This window comes from Nannospalax galili, unplaced genomic scaffold, assembly GCF_000622305.1.
Source record: "Nannospalax galili isolate Female #2095 unplaced genomic scaffold, S.galili_v1.0 scaffold212, whole genome shotgun sequence".
NCBI lineage: Eukaryota > Metazoa > Chordata > Mammalia > Rodentia > Spalacidae > Nannospalax > Nannospalax galili.
Genome location: NW_008333884.1, coordinates 580,049 through 595,289, shown reverse-complemented (window position 1 = coordinate 595,289; position 15,241 = coordinate 580,049).

Below are 15,241 nucleotides of genomic sequence, written 5' to 3'. Positions count from 1 at the left end.
CCTGCTTGCTGGAGGAGAGCTGCATACCAATGTTGCAGAGGACAGAATGGCCTTTGCTATGGCGTTGAGAGTGTTTGTATAGAACTGTCTCCATAAGGTGGCAGACCTAAGGACTGCTTAGCTTCACTACAAGGACTGGATTACAGCTGAGTCAGCTCCTTCATTTTACAGATAAGGAACCTAAAACTCAAGACTTGGTTATTAAATGATTTCTTCAAGGTACTAGGGAAAGTTCTAGTCTGAGCTGTACTTTTTGTAATGCATTACCCTTTGCAATAAAGTACCCCATCAGGGGCTGAGGGTTTAGTTCAGTGGTAGTCCTTACCTAACATACACAGAAGCCCTGGGTTCAGTCCAGGTCCACTAACACCAGAGTGTTATTCTAGGACTATGAGTCATAGGCAGAAGACCAGTGTGGACTGGCAACAATGGGCATATAAATATGTTTGCATTTATATTCATATTTCTGCTTGTATTAAATTACATGGGCACACCTGAGGGCAATTATTCAGACTGGGTATTTGTATAGCTCTCTACTTACTGAAATTTCTTAAATCTGAGTTAATCTTGAAAGTGAAATTTGAGTAAAAAATAGTACCCAGCTGGGAGTGGTGCCACACGCCTGTAGTCCAAGCACTTGGGAGGCAGAGGCAGGCAGATCTCTGTGAGTTCAAGGCCAGCCTGGTCTACATAGTGAGTTCCAGGACAGTTGGGGCTACAGGGAGACCCTGCTTCGAAAAGACAAAAAAAATTAAAAAATAATACCCATCTCTTTGGGCATGGTGGTACACATTTGTAGTTCCAGGACTGGGGAAATCAAGACAGGAAGACTGAAAATTCAAGGCCAAGCTGAGCTACATACTAAGAATCTGTCTCAGAAAAGAATGAAAGAAGGAAAGAGGGAAGGAAGGAAAGAATGAAGGAAGAAGGAAGGATTAAATGAGATAATGTGGTATTTAAGGTACTAGCATAGCCACTGATGTATGATTAATGTTTGCTCTTATTTCTATTATGTCTTGCTATGATGAATGTGTCAGGAGCACTTCTGAGCCACTGGGCTAAATGATTTAATTTTTTCATTTAATTTTCACCTCAAACCTTTGAAGTAGGTTCCTACATTACCTGCTTGGCTCTGATGATAAAATTAGGCCTAAAGAGGTTGTATATCTTGCCTAAGGCCAAAGCCCGGAATAGCTGTGCTAGAATCAAAACTAGGTCTAGTGTCTGGGTATGGTGGCACAAGCCATTAATCCCAGCACTCAAGAGGCAGAGGCAGGCAGATCTCTGTGAGTTTAAAGTCAGCCTGGCCTACATAGCAAGTTCCAGGCCAGCCAGGGCTACATAGTGAGACCCTGTCTCAAAACAAACAAACAAGAAAAAAATAAAAGACAAGCAAAAAAAAGCAACAACAAACAAAACTAGGTCTAGGAAAGCCTTGTGGAACAGACCTATAATTCTAGCACTCAGGATGCTGACCAGCGATCTCAAGTTCCAGGTCAGACTCAGAGAAATATTGAGCTCAAGCCTAGTCCAAGTTACATAGCAGCTATACAACAAGACCCTCTCAAAACAAAACAACAGAGTCAAACAAACAGCAGCAAAATAAATTCTTCTAATTTATTTATTATTTATTTTATTTTATGCATATGAGTGTATTGCCTGCATGTATGTAAATGCACCAGTGTCGTGCAATGCCTGCAGAGGTCAGAAAAGGGTGTTGGATTCCCCTGGAACTGGAGTTAGGGATGGTTGTTAGCCGCCATGTGGGTGCTTGGAATCGAACCCGTGCCCTCTGCAAGAGCAGTCAATGCTCTTACCTGCTGAGCCGTCTCTCCAGCCCCCAAGTCCTTCTAATATTAATGCTTTCTTTTTCTCATGTTTGCGTGTGTGTGTGTGTGTGTGTGTGATGAGAGACATAAATTTTATTAACATTTACACCACTGGGACTCACAGAAAATAAGAGTTGAAGCCGAGAAAATCTGGAGTGCAAGGCCAGTCTTGGCTTCATGTCAAGCTTGAGACTAGTCTGAGCTGAGAACATGTCTCAAAGCACCCGATTAAACACACAAAATAAAATAGCAACCAGCACCTAGTTGTTGGGAGTAGTAATTGATGCCTCTAATCCCAACACTTGGGAGACAGAGGCACAAGAATCTACATAGAGACTCTCGAAAACAAAATGAAACAAAGCTGTCAGCAGCTTAGTTCATTCTCCAGGACCCACACAGATGAGATCAGACTCAAAGTTGCCCTCTTATCTCCATATATGTGCTATGCATGTGGGCAGCCCCCCAAACACAAAGTTAAAACCCATACTCAAAAATAAAACCCAGGAGGTGAGATGGCTCAGTGAGTAGCAGTGCTTGCCACCTGCCAGACGACCTGAGGTTATTCCATGGAACCTGTGAGTGATTCCTAAGTAGTCCTGACCTCCCTGGTACATGCCTTCCACCCTCAATAATCAATTAAAAAAATTAAGTAAGTACAAGCTGATCATGGTGGTACATACCTTTAATCCCAGCACTCGGGAGGGAGGCAGAGGCAGGAGGATCTCTGTGAGTTTGAGACCAGCCTGGTTTACATAGCAAGTTCCAGGCCAGCTGGGGCTACAGAGAGACCCTGTCTCAAAAAAAAAGACAAAAAAAAAAATTAAGTATCTATAAACACAACCAAACAAAAACAAGCAACACAACAAAAACAGTCATAGGTATAGGCTGAACACAGGGGAACTTAAGGAAATGCTAGGGATCCTGGACTGCTGTTTTCAAAGTGTGTTTTCTTATATGTTTTTAAAAAATTGCACCGATTTATTTATTTATTAGTTTTTGTCTTTTTGAGATAGGGTCTCCCTGTAACCCCCAGCTGTCCTGGAACTTGCTATATAGACTAGGCTGGCCTTGACCTCACAAAGATCTACCTACCTCTACCTCCCAAGTGCTGGGATTAAAGGCATGCACCACCATGCCTGGCTTTTACTCTCTACCTTATTTTTTGAGACAAGGTCTTTCATTGAATTCAAGGTTCACTATTTGGCTACACTGGCTGGCCAGAAAGCTCCGGGGATCCACCTGTCTCTGCTCCCCCAGAACTATTGTCATGGCTGTGTGTGAGTACACCCAGCTCTGATGTGGGTACCAAGAATCTGAACTTAAGTCCTCATGCTTGTGTGGCAAGCATTTTACTAACTGAGCCATCTCCCCATTCCCCCTGCTCCCCCTTTTCTTCTCCCTTTTCTCCTGTAGTAATTTTCATCACTCCTACACTTTCAATTATTCCTGCTACATGGATATAACTACCAAATTGATCTTATTCATTCAATAAACATTAATTAACTTATTGCTAGAATATGAATCTCATTTGTCCACACAGATATCTATTCCAAGTCCAGATGTTTGTGGAACATCTTTTGAAAAATGTGGTGGCCTGGCACTTGGGAGGCTGAGGCAGCAGGAGGGCTATTAGTTTGAGACCAGCCCGAGATACATAGTGAGTTCCAGCCAGTCTGGGCTACCAAATGACACTCTGTCTCAGAAGTCTCAGAAGGGGGAAGGGGTTAGGAAAAGGGAGAAAGGGAAGGAGAAAAAAGAAGGCTGTGTAAGCTATGTGATAACCCCATAAAATAGCTTTGGGGCAAGAAAGTACTTTGGCTTCCCTGTGCCAAAGAGGTCTCTTCCCTATGACCCTACTTTCCATTAGCTATTCAGTCTCTGAAATTCTCTCCATTGACTCTGGCGAGCTCCTTGTCTCAGAACAGCTTGGAGTCAGGCTAGAAATAACTGGCAATTCAAATCTCAAAGTCAAGATCAAAAGCCAAGTCATTACTTTTCTACCAAACCTCTCTCTACTTTTACTTTACTCTAGCATTCATTTATTAGAAGAAATGTTTGTATAAGTTTTTGTGTGGGCCAGGCATGGTGTGCTGGATAGCTTTAGTGTCAGGTTGACACACCTGGGTTGAGGGAGCCTCAATTGGGGGATTGCCTCTATTGGATTGGCCTGTGGCCATGTCTGAGGGGCATCTTCTTGATGAGTGATGTGGGAGGGCCCAGCCCACTGGAGGTGGTGCCACTCCTGGGCAGGTGGGCCTGTGTTGCATAAGAAAGCAGGTGAGCAGGGGCCAGGGGAGCAAGCCAGTAAGCAGCGTTCCTCCATGGCCTGTGCTCCAGCTCCTGCTTCCAGGTTCCTGCCCTGAGTTCCTACCTTGGGCTCCTGGATGAACTGTGACCCAGGATATGTGAGCTAAATAAACCCTTTCCTCCCCAAGTTGGTAGTGGTCAGAGTGCTTTGTCCCAGCAATAAAGAACAAACTAAGACACATGGTGACACATACTTTTAATCCCAGTACTTGGGAGGGAGAGACAGGTGAATCTCTGTGGGTTCCCGGCCAGCCTGGTCTATATAGTGAGTTCCAGAGTAGCCAAGGCTACATAGTGAGACCCTCTTTAAAAAAAAAATTCCCTAATGCCTCCTGATTTCAACCCTCTTGCCTTTTAGTAACGACAGTAACCTTAAAACACAACTCTAGGTGAGACATAAACCTGTGGTCCCAACTTCTCAGGAGGCTGAAATAAAAGGCTAGTTTGAGTGACATAGAGAGAGTCCCATCTCAACAACAACAAATCACAATTCATTCATGTTCTCCTGAATATTATTCTCTCTTAACCACTGAGCCATCTCTCCAGCCCCTCCACCTTATATTTTGAGACAGGGTCTGTCCTGAAGATTGGCTAGTCTGGCTGCCTAGTGAGTGAGGTCCAGGGATCCATCTAGCTCTGCTTTCCTCTCTCCCCAGTGCTGGGGTTACAGACTCTTACCACCATACTCAGCTTTTATGTGGGTGCTGGGGCTCTAAATTCTGCTCCTCATGCTTACACAGCATGCATTTTATCCACTGAGACAACCCACTAGGCCCTGCCTTAAGATCTTAAGAAATGTTCCCTCAGCTCTTATTATGGTCCTGTTATACATCAAATGTCAATCTTTGGTCATTCCATTTCACCAGGCTGGCCATCACCACCCCTAACCACTCTTTTCCCATCCTTTTCTTCATAAATTTGTCCTAATGATGTCATACCTTTTAAAAATGTACCTATTTGTGATCTGCCTCTCTTACTAAATTATAGGCTCCTGAGGGCAGAGACTATGTCTGTTTAGTCCATTAATGTATATCATGCATCTAGCAGAATGCCTAGCATATAGTAAGTATGGTGGTTGGAACCATTCTTCCTAGTGAACTCCTTTCTAATTCTGCAAAATGCCCTTTAAAAGCTTTATCACTTTCTCCCCAATCTCTATCTACACAAAATCTGACTATAACATGATGCCCTACTTTTATTTTCTATAATGTCCTTAAATGTTCACTTGACCAGTCAATACTACCACACCTCCAATCACTATTTAAACTATTCTGCTGCCAGAAATGTGTTACCCACCTCTCATCCCTTGTCATCTTGTCCTTAAAGCTCAGCTTGCATGGTAGGTGCATTTGTTTTTCGGTTTTCCTCTAATAGCTCACCACTAACTCCTGCTTTTTATGCTTTCTTAGATTTTAATAAAATAACTTAGGGGCTGGAGAGATGGCTCAGCAGTTAAGAACACTGGTTGTTCTTGCAGAAGACCTGGGTTTGAATCCCAGCACCTACATGGCATTTAACAACTGCCCATAACTCTAGTCCCAGAAGATCCAACAGCCTCTTCTGACCTCTGAGGGCATTGCACGGCATGGGTGCACTTACCTACATGCAGGCAATACATGCATACACTAAAATAAAATAAAATAAAATGAATATTTTTTTAAAAGTTAAAAAAATAAGCCTGGTGTGGTGGCACACACCTGTAGTCCCAGCACTCGGGAGGCAGAGGCAGGTGGATCTCTGTGAGTTCAAGACCAGCCTGGTCTACATAGTGAGTTCCAGGACAGCTGGGGCTACAGGGAGACCCTGCTTCAAAAAGACCCCTCAAAAAAGTTAAAAAAATAATATATTATTTCTGTTTTATGTATATGAGTGTATTGCCTGCATGTATGTATGTAAATGCACCCATGTCATGCAATTCCTGAAGAGGTCAGAAGAGGGCGATGGATTCCCCTGGAACCGGAGTTAGGGAAGGTTGTTAGGTAACATGTGGGCGCTGGGATTCGAACTTGGGTCCTCTGCAAGAGCAGTCAGTGCTCTTAACCACTGAGCCATCTCTCCAGCCCTGATTTTTCACAATACTTTTACATAAATTTCCTACATTTTATGTATTATGAATTCTTTTTTTGTTGTTTTTTTTTTTTGTTTTTTCTTTTATTGAGACAGGGTCTCCCTGTAGCCCCAGCTGACCTGGAAAAGGCTATGTAGACCAGGCTGGCCTCGAACTCACAGAGATCTGCCTGCCTCTGCCTCCCAAGTGTAAGGATTAAAAGTGTGTGCCAACACACCCAGATGAAATGTGAATTCTTTAGGTATAAAAGATTTGTTTTCTAGTTGGGTGTTTTCAGAGTTAGCGTTTCCAGAGAAGATTAGATCTCTAGGGGGTGTAACCTAATCAATGGTTTAATCATTTGATGGATTCAAAATTTGAAAAGAAGGCAGGTGTACAGTTCAGCAGGTAGAAGCATTTTCTGCCAAGAGTCAGGACCTGAACTCAATCCCCAGGACTCACATGGTGGAGGGAGAAAACTAATTCCCACAGGTTGTCCTCTGACCTCCACATGTGAACTCTGGCATGGTGAGTGCCCCTCCCCCCAACACAGGCAAATATGCAAGTAAATGCAGTAATTTTAAAAAATTGATGGTGGCACAGGACTTTAATCCCAGCACTTGGGAGGTAGAGGCAGGCGGATCTCTGTGAGTTCAAGGCCAGCCTGGTCTACATGGTGAGTTCCAGGACAGCTGGGGCTATAGGCAGACCCTGTCTCAAAAAGACAAAATAAATAAATAAATAAATTAATTAAAATAAATTGAATGGGAGGCAGTAGAACTGTGGGATGGGGCTGAGTTAGAAGTAGATAGTTGGGGTATACTGTTTAGAGAGTGTCTGTGGCCTTGCTCCCTTCCTGTAACTGCTCCTGGCTTTTTAATTCCTGGCTGCCATCAGGTGAATAGCTTTCTGCCATGTGCTTCCTCTTTTATGTTTCTGCTTTGTCATGGGTCAAAAAGTAATGAATCCGCCAACAATGAACTGAAACTCTGAAACAGTCAACCAAAATAAATCTTTCTTCCTTTTAAATGTTTCTCCTAGATATTTGTCACAGTGATGAAAAAGATAACTAACACACCCAGGAATGAAGTAAAAATTGAATGAAATCACAGCCCCTTACTGACATCTAGAGCTTTAAGAAAATAAGATGCTCATTACTCATAAAAAATGTGAATGAGTGGCTGGAGAGATGGCTCAGCAGTTAAGAACACTGACTGTTCTTGCAGAAGACCTAGGTTCAAATCCCAGCACCCACATGGCAGCTAACAACTGTCTGTAACTCCAGTCTCAGGGGATCCGACAGCCTCTTCTGTCCTCTGCAGGCAATGCACAACATGGGTGCACTTACCTACATTCAGGCAATACACGCATACACATAAAATAAAATAAAAAATTAAAAAATGTGAATGAGCTGGGCTTGGAGATGCAAACCTATAATCCTAGCAGGGAGGATCAGTCTGGCTACATAGTGAGTTCCAAGCCAGCCAGGGCTACATAGTGAGACTCTGTCTCAACAAATAAATGAATGAATGAATGAATGAGTAAGTGAGTGAGTGAATAAATGAATGAATAAATAATAAATAAATAAATGGGCTGGAGAGATGGTTTAGTGGTTAAGAGCACTGGTTGTTCTTGCAGAGGACCTTAGTTCAGTTCCCAGCACCCACATGGTGGATAACAACCATCTGTAACTCTAGTTCCAGGGGCTCTGACACTATCTTTGGCCTCTTTGAGCACTGCACACACATGGTACACTTATGTACATACAGGCAAAACACTCATACACATAAAATAAAAATAAAGAATTGGAGAGACAACTCAGCAGTTAAGAGCATTGGCTGCTCTTGCAGAGGACCTGAGTTTGGTTTTCAGCAGCCATATGTCAGCTGACACTCATCTGCAACTTCAGTTCCAGGGGATCTGATGCTCTCTTCTGGCCTCTGTGGTCCTTGCAGACACATGGTGTACTTGCATAACACACACACACATAAATAGGAAGTAAATTTTTGTTTGTTTGTTTTCCTTTTTTTGGGACAGGGTCTCCCTGTAGCCCCAGTTGGCCTACGTAGACCAGACTCACCTTGAAATCACAGATCTGCCTGCCTCTGGCTCCTGAGTGTTGGCACTAAAGGTGTGTGCCACCATGCCCTGCTAAATAAAATTTTTTAAAAATTAAAAATATGGTTGGAGTGGTGGCTCAGCTATCAAAAGCACTGGCTGTTCTTGTAGAAGACCCAGGTTCAAATCCTAGCACCCACATGACAGCTAACAACCATCCATAACTCCAGTTCCAGGGGAATCTAAGGCCCTCTTCTGAACTCTGTGGGCATTGCACAACACAGGTGCACTTAAATACATACAGGCAATACACTCAGGAACATTAAAAAAAAAATGCCAGGCATGGTGGTTCACACCTTTAATCCCAGCACTTGGGAGATAGAGGTAGGTGAATCTCTGAGATCAAGGACAGCCTTGTCTACATAGCAAATTCCAGGCCTGCTGAAGCTACAGAGAGACCCTGTCTCAAAAAAGACCAAAAAACAAATAAAATTAAATAGAACAATAGTTAAAATATATGTGAATGTCCACAGCTGGGTGAGGTAGTAAATACCTATAATCCCAGGATTTGGGAGACTGAGGTAGGAAGATTGATGCAAATTCAAGGCTAGGCAAAGCTATATAAGGAGACCATGTCTCAACAACAATAATGTGAATGTTATTATTTTCTAACCTTCCTTCATTCTTGCAGTGAGGAGCTAGGCTCTAATTCCAGATTTAATTAGTTTAGCATTACTACTTCTTGGCCTTTTGTTGAAGATCAAGTGTAATCTAGTATTTAGGTACAGATGGTTTTTCCTTTTTCAGATGTATTTTTTATTTTTATTAATTAATTTTTAAAAAATAGTTTTATTGTTTTTATTTTATTATTTATTATTATTTTTATGTGTATGAGTGTATTGCCTGCATGTAAGTGAGTGCACCCATGTCGTGCAATGCCACAGAGGTCAGAAGAGGGCTTCGGATTCCCCTGGCTGGAGTTAAGGATGGTTCATATCCACCATGTGGGTGCTGGGAATCGAACCCGGGTCCTCTGCAAGAGCAGTCAGTGCTCTTAACCTCTGAGCCATCTCTCCAGCCCCATTTATTGTTTTTATTTTGTGTGTATGCGTGTACAGCTTGCATATATGTAAGTATACCCATGTCACGCAATACCTGTGGAAGTCAGAAGAGGGAGTTGGATCCCCTGGAACTGGAGTTACGGATGGTTGTTAGCTGCTGGGTGGGTGCTAGGAACTGAACTCAGGTCCTCTAGAAGAGCACCCAATGCTCTTAACCCCTGAGCCATCCCCTCTGCCCCTAATTAAAAAAATGGGGGGGTCTTTTTAAGATAGGGTCTCCCTGTAGCCCTAGCTGGCCTAGAACTCACTATGTAGACCAGGTTGGCCTTGAACTCACAGAGATCCGCCTGCCTCTGCCTCCCCAGTGCTGGGATTAAAGGCGTGTGGTCACCACACCAGCCTAATGAATTGATTTTTGACATAAAGTCTCACTATGTAGCCCTGCCTGGCCTAGAACTTGCTATGTAGACCATGATGGCCTCAAACTCACATATATCAGCCTGCCTCAGACTCCCTAGTGTTGGGATTAAAAGGCCTGCACCACCACATCTAGCTTTTTTTTTTTTTATCACTATGCGTGTGCATGTCTGCCTGTGGGGCTGGGAATGTGCCTGTGAGTACACTTGTCCTCTGAGGCCAGAAGAAGCCATCAGATTACCTGGAGCTAGAGTTGCAGGTAATTGTCAGCTGCCTGCTATGGGTGTAGGGAACCAAATTCAGGTCTTCTGAAAGAACAGTACATACTCTTAACCACTGTTAAGAGTCCAGCATTGATGTTTTTCAAAGGCTCTCTAAATGATAAGTGTAGAGCCAAGATGGAGAACCAATCCCTTGAATGATGTTATAAACTGAACATTTGTGTCTCCAAACAACTCAAAGGCTGAAGCTCTGAACACCAATGTGATGATTTTTGAGGTGTGCTTCTGGAAGGTTAAAATTAGATTTAGATGAGATTATAAGAGTGGGCCACCATGTTGCAATTTAGTATCCTCATTAAAAAAAGGTAGAAGGTGGCCTGGGAGGTTAGCTCAGTAGAGCACTTGCCTAACAGGCACATTGCCCTAGGTTTGATCTCTAGTGCCATAACAAACACAAGCATGCCAACTAATAGGGATTGAGGATATAGTTCAGTTGGTAGAGTGCTTGCCTAGCATGCATGAAGCCTTGGGTTTGATCCTAAGCACTGCATGCATTAAGCACCCACCACTAGGATCGGGATTGGGTATTTCCAGGTTCTTGGACTTGTATTCAAAGAATTGAAAATAAGAGCATGCATAGATTTACAATAGTAGCAAGTGAATTTGAAAGTAGAGATCAGAGAAAAATAGACTATTAGGATTGACAGCTGGCCACATGAATGAGTGTACTCAAGGATCCCCATTATTGTTTAGAGCTTCCTTTAATGGGGTTCAAGAGAAGGAGGACTTTGGTTACTAAGGGGAGTAGTAGGGGTAATTCTCTGTTTGATTGATAGATTGAGTCATATAATAATTTTTCTCCAGTACATGTCTCTTCCTGTAATACTTATTAATCATATGCACACTCCGTTATAGGTATTAAATGGTAAATAGGGGATCTAAAAATTTACTTGAGGACATAGTTTCGCTTTACTGTGCATATACCCTAAACCAATTCAGGTTGGATTCTACACACACACACACACACACACACACACACACACGCACGCACGCACGCACGCACGCACACACACACACCCTGTATCAGGATGTATTGAGAATATATTTAAATAGAAACCGTCTAAATTTGACTGTTGTTAAGGGTAGAGAAACAAACTATTGTCCAGAGAAGGGAGTACTTTTAGCCTGACACAAGTGGAGGTTTGAGGCTGCTAGGTGCTTTTTTAGGAGAGGGGTATGTGCACATAGTTTGTGCGGGTAAAGGTGTATTATTAGAGGTAGGGAGCATGTGTATAACCCAGGCCAAGCACAGTCCCAGGTTACTAAACTATTCCCTATGCCTCAGTGGCATTCACCTGTAATTCTAACACTCAGGAGGTAGAAACAGGAAGATCAGGAGTTCAAGTTAATCCTTGGCTACATACTGACACCCTGACCTTGGAATTTCCAACCTCCAGAACTGTGAGAAATAAATGTCTGTTGTTTAAGCCACCATTCTATGATGTTTTGGTGTAGTGGTCCAAGCAAAGACAAACATTGATGTACCATCTTTCATACTAATGGGTGTGAACAGAGTTAATAACAGATACTGAGATATATAACTCAATAGCTAACCATTATACAAGAAGCACTTTGAAATGTAACCTGGCAAATAAAAAATGCTTGATACATGAAGTCAGTAGTGGCACCAGCATCATCAGCTCGTTAGCATCAAACAGGAGTACCACATATTTTACTTCCATAAATTTTCAATAAAGAGTTAAAGGTGCCGGGTTGGTGGCATACGCCTTTTAGTCCCAGCCCTGGGGAGGCAGAGGCAGGCAGATCTCTGTGAGCTCAAGGTCAGCCTGGTCTATGTAGGGAGTTCCAAGCCAGCTGGAGCTACAGGGAGACCTTGTCTTAAAAAAAAAAAAAAAAAAAAAAAAGAATTAAAAGTGAAGTATTTTCCTGATAAAGAGATAAGAATTAGGAGAGTTGCCAGGAGTGGTGGCACACACCTTTAATCCCAGCACTTGGTAGGCAGAGGCAGGCAGATCTCTGTGAGCTCAAGGTCAGCCTGGTCTATGTAGGGAGTTCCAAGCCAGCTGGAGCTACAGGGAGGCCTTGTCTTAAAAAGATAAAAAAAAAAAAAAAAGCCAGGCGGGGGGGCACCCGCCTTTAATTCCAGCACTTGGGAGGCAGAGGCAGGCGGGTCTCTGTCTACATAGTGAGTTCCAGGACAGCTGGGGCTAGAGGGAGACCCTGTCTCAAAAAGACAGAAAAAAAAAAAAAAAGAATTAGGAGAGTTGGATTTGAGGATTTGACCAAGCAAGATTTCAGAGTCAGAATTTAAATTAGAATGAAATCCCTATTTATCTATTTACTTGTCTATTTTGTCTATTATTTGTCTGTCTATTTTGTCTATTACTTGTCTATTTTGGTGCTAGGAGTTAAACCCAGGGCCTCAGGTAAACTAAGCACTCTACCCCAGAACTACACCCTTAGCCTAAATTATGACTGAAATCTTAATATGTTTCATTATACCAGGTTAGTGTCAGAAGAAATAACTTCCTGTTGAGCATCACTCAGAATAACAATTCTTTCTTTATATTTTATTTTTATTTTATGTGTATAAGTGTATTGCCTGCATGTATGTAAGTTCACCTGCGTAGTGCTGTACCCAGGGAGGTCAAAAGAGGACATCAGATCTCCTGGAACTGGAGTTATGGATGGTTGTTAGGTGCTGTGTGGGTGCTGGGAGCCGAATCCTGGTCCTCTGCAAGAGCAGTCAGTGCTCTTAACAGCTGAACCATCTCTCCAGTCCCAGAATAACAAATCTTCAGTAGTTTCTGAAGGCTGGCAGCAGTGGCATTATCTGGGAGCTTGTCAGAAATATAGACCCCTAGGGCTAATCCCAGAGATCACATCTGCATCTTGATAAATCCATATGTGCTTTGTATTCACAGTCATTGTGCACGTTAAAATCACTTGGGGAACTCTAAAAATATTCATGCTCAGCTTCTCTGGGTCAATTAAATCAGGAGATATAGGGTTTCTAGCAATGTTTTTTTTTTTTTTTTTGGTCTTTTTGAGACAGGGTCTCCCTGTAGCCCCAGCTGTCCTGGAACTCACTATGTAGACGAGGCTGGCCTCCAACTCACAAAGATCCACCTGCCTCTGCCTTGCAAGTGCTGGGATTAAAGGCGTGCACCACCATGCCCGGCTGAAACCCATTTCTTTTGTATTATAAAAATTTCAAAAATTTATTATTTGTGTGTGTGTGTGTGTGTGTGTGTGTGTGTGTGTGGTATGTTTGTGTAAGTGTAGGAAAGCCCATGCCATGGCTCATGTGTATATATCAGAGGACAACTTTTGGGAGTTGATTCTGTCCTTCCACTATGGGTTTAAGGACTGAATTTAGGTCATCAAGCTTATGTGTCAAGTGCTTTTACTTGCTGAGCCATTTTGATTGTTTTTTGTTTTTGTTTTTGTTTGGAGACAGGATCTCCCTGTAGCCCTAGCTGGCTTGGAACTCACTATGTAGACCAGGTTGGCCCTGATTTCATGGAAGTGTGCCTGCCTCTGCCTTCGGAGTGCTGAGGTTAAAGGCATCACCAAACCTGACCACCTAATAACTTTTTGCATATAATTTCAAAGAATTGAGAATATGCTACATTTTGTCCACGAACCTCAGATGAAGACTCTTTACCCTAGTTGGGTGTGGTGGTTCATGCCAGTAATTTTAGCACTCAGAAGCTGAAGCAGAAGTATCATGATGAATTCAAGGACAACCTGGGCTACATAGTAATTTCCAGGTCAATCTAGACCACAGTATTAAAAAACAAGAACTGGGTGTGGTGGCACACGCCTTTAATCCCAGCACTAAGGAGGCAGAGGCAGGTGGATCACTATGAGTTCAAGGCCAGCCTGGTGTACATAATGAGTTCCAAGCCAGCTAGGGGTTCTGGGAGATCCTGTCTCATAACAACCCCAAACAAAAACAAATTAAAAAACACAAAATAAAACCTCTTTAACACTATATTTTTTTAGGGGGTAGGGGCAGGTTTGCCTGTAGCTTAGGCTGGCTTTAAACACAATATATAGTCAGTTGAGTTGCTGGGCAAGCACTCTACTAAGTGGCTCTCTCTCCAAACTTTTGCTATGTACCCTAGCCAACGATTCATATGCCTTATCCTGCCAAGTGTTGAGATTACAACTGTACAACATCATACTAGGTTTAAAAGTAGATCTTTAGGGCTGGAGAGATGGCTTAGCAGTTAAGAACAGTGGCTGTTCTTGCAGAAGACCCGGGTTCGAATCTCAGCACCCACATGGCAGCCAACAACTGTCCGTAACTCCAGTCCAGGGGATCCGACGGCCTCTTGTTTTAAAAAGTAGATCTTTAAATAAATATTTCATGCAGAACAAATAAAATCAAGACAAAGTTGTTTGTATTCAAACAGCATAAAAATAACAATAAATTATCTTTATTGATCTATATTTGGCTATAGTACTTTCAAGTTTTATTATAGATACAGTGAGAGAGAACCCTTCAAAATGTCTTTCCTTCTGTACCTAGAGGAATAGATTGCTGAAGGTGACATTGTTCATGAGCTTTCTCTTTCAGAAAAGCATCGAAATTTATGTCTTATCTTCAGAAAGGGTGGTGATTTTCCTCAAGTAACCAGGTTGTTCTAGCTTTGAACACTAAATCTTGTTGCAATTGATTGCTTTCTTTTCTTTCTAGTGGTTGCTCTCATTCCTAGGTCTTTCTTACTTTTAGGTTCCCTTTCTTTTACCTTTCTTATATCTAATATATTTGGTCTTGCCATTTACTTTTGCAACTTTTTTTTATGTGTATGAGCACATTGTCTGCATGTAGGTAAGTGCACCCATATTGTTCAATGCCCGTGGAGGACAGAAGAGGCTGTCGGATCCCTTGGAACTGGAGTTACAGACAGTTGTTAGCTGCCATGTGGGTGCTGGGATTTGAACCCAGGTCTTCTACAAGAACAGTCAGTGTTCTTAACCACTGAGCCATCTCTCCAGTCCTATTTTTGCAACTTTTTAAAGTCACCTAAAAGCTTCCTTCTCTGTAAGAAGATAAACTACTGTCCAATGAATGAATGATTTCAATTAAAATAAGGCGGGTAGGCATGGAGCTCAGTGGTACAGCAGGTACTTAGAATTCCTGAAATTCTGTATTCAATTCCTAAGACCAAAACAAAGCAAACCATCACCATCAACAATAAAAAGAACAACAATGAAGACATCTTGGGAAGCTCTATCAATGGCAGAAGGCAAAATTAATAATCTTTATTT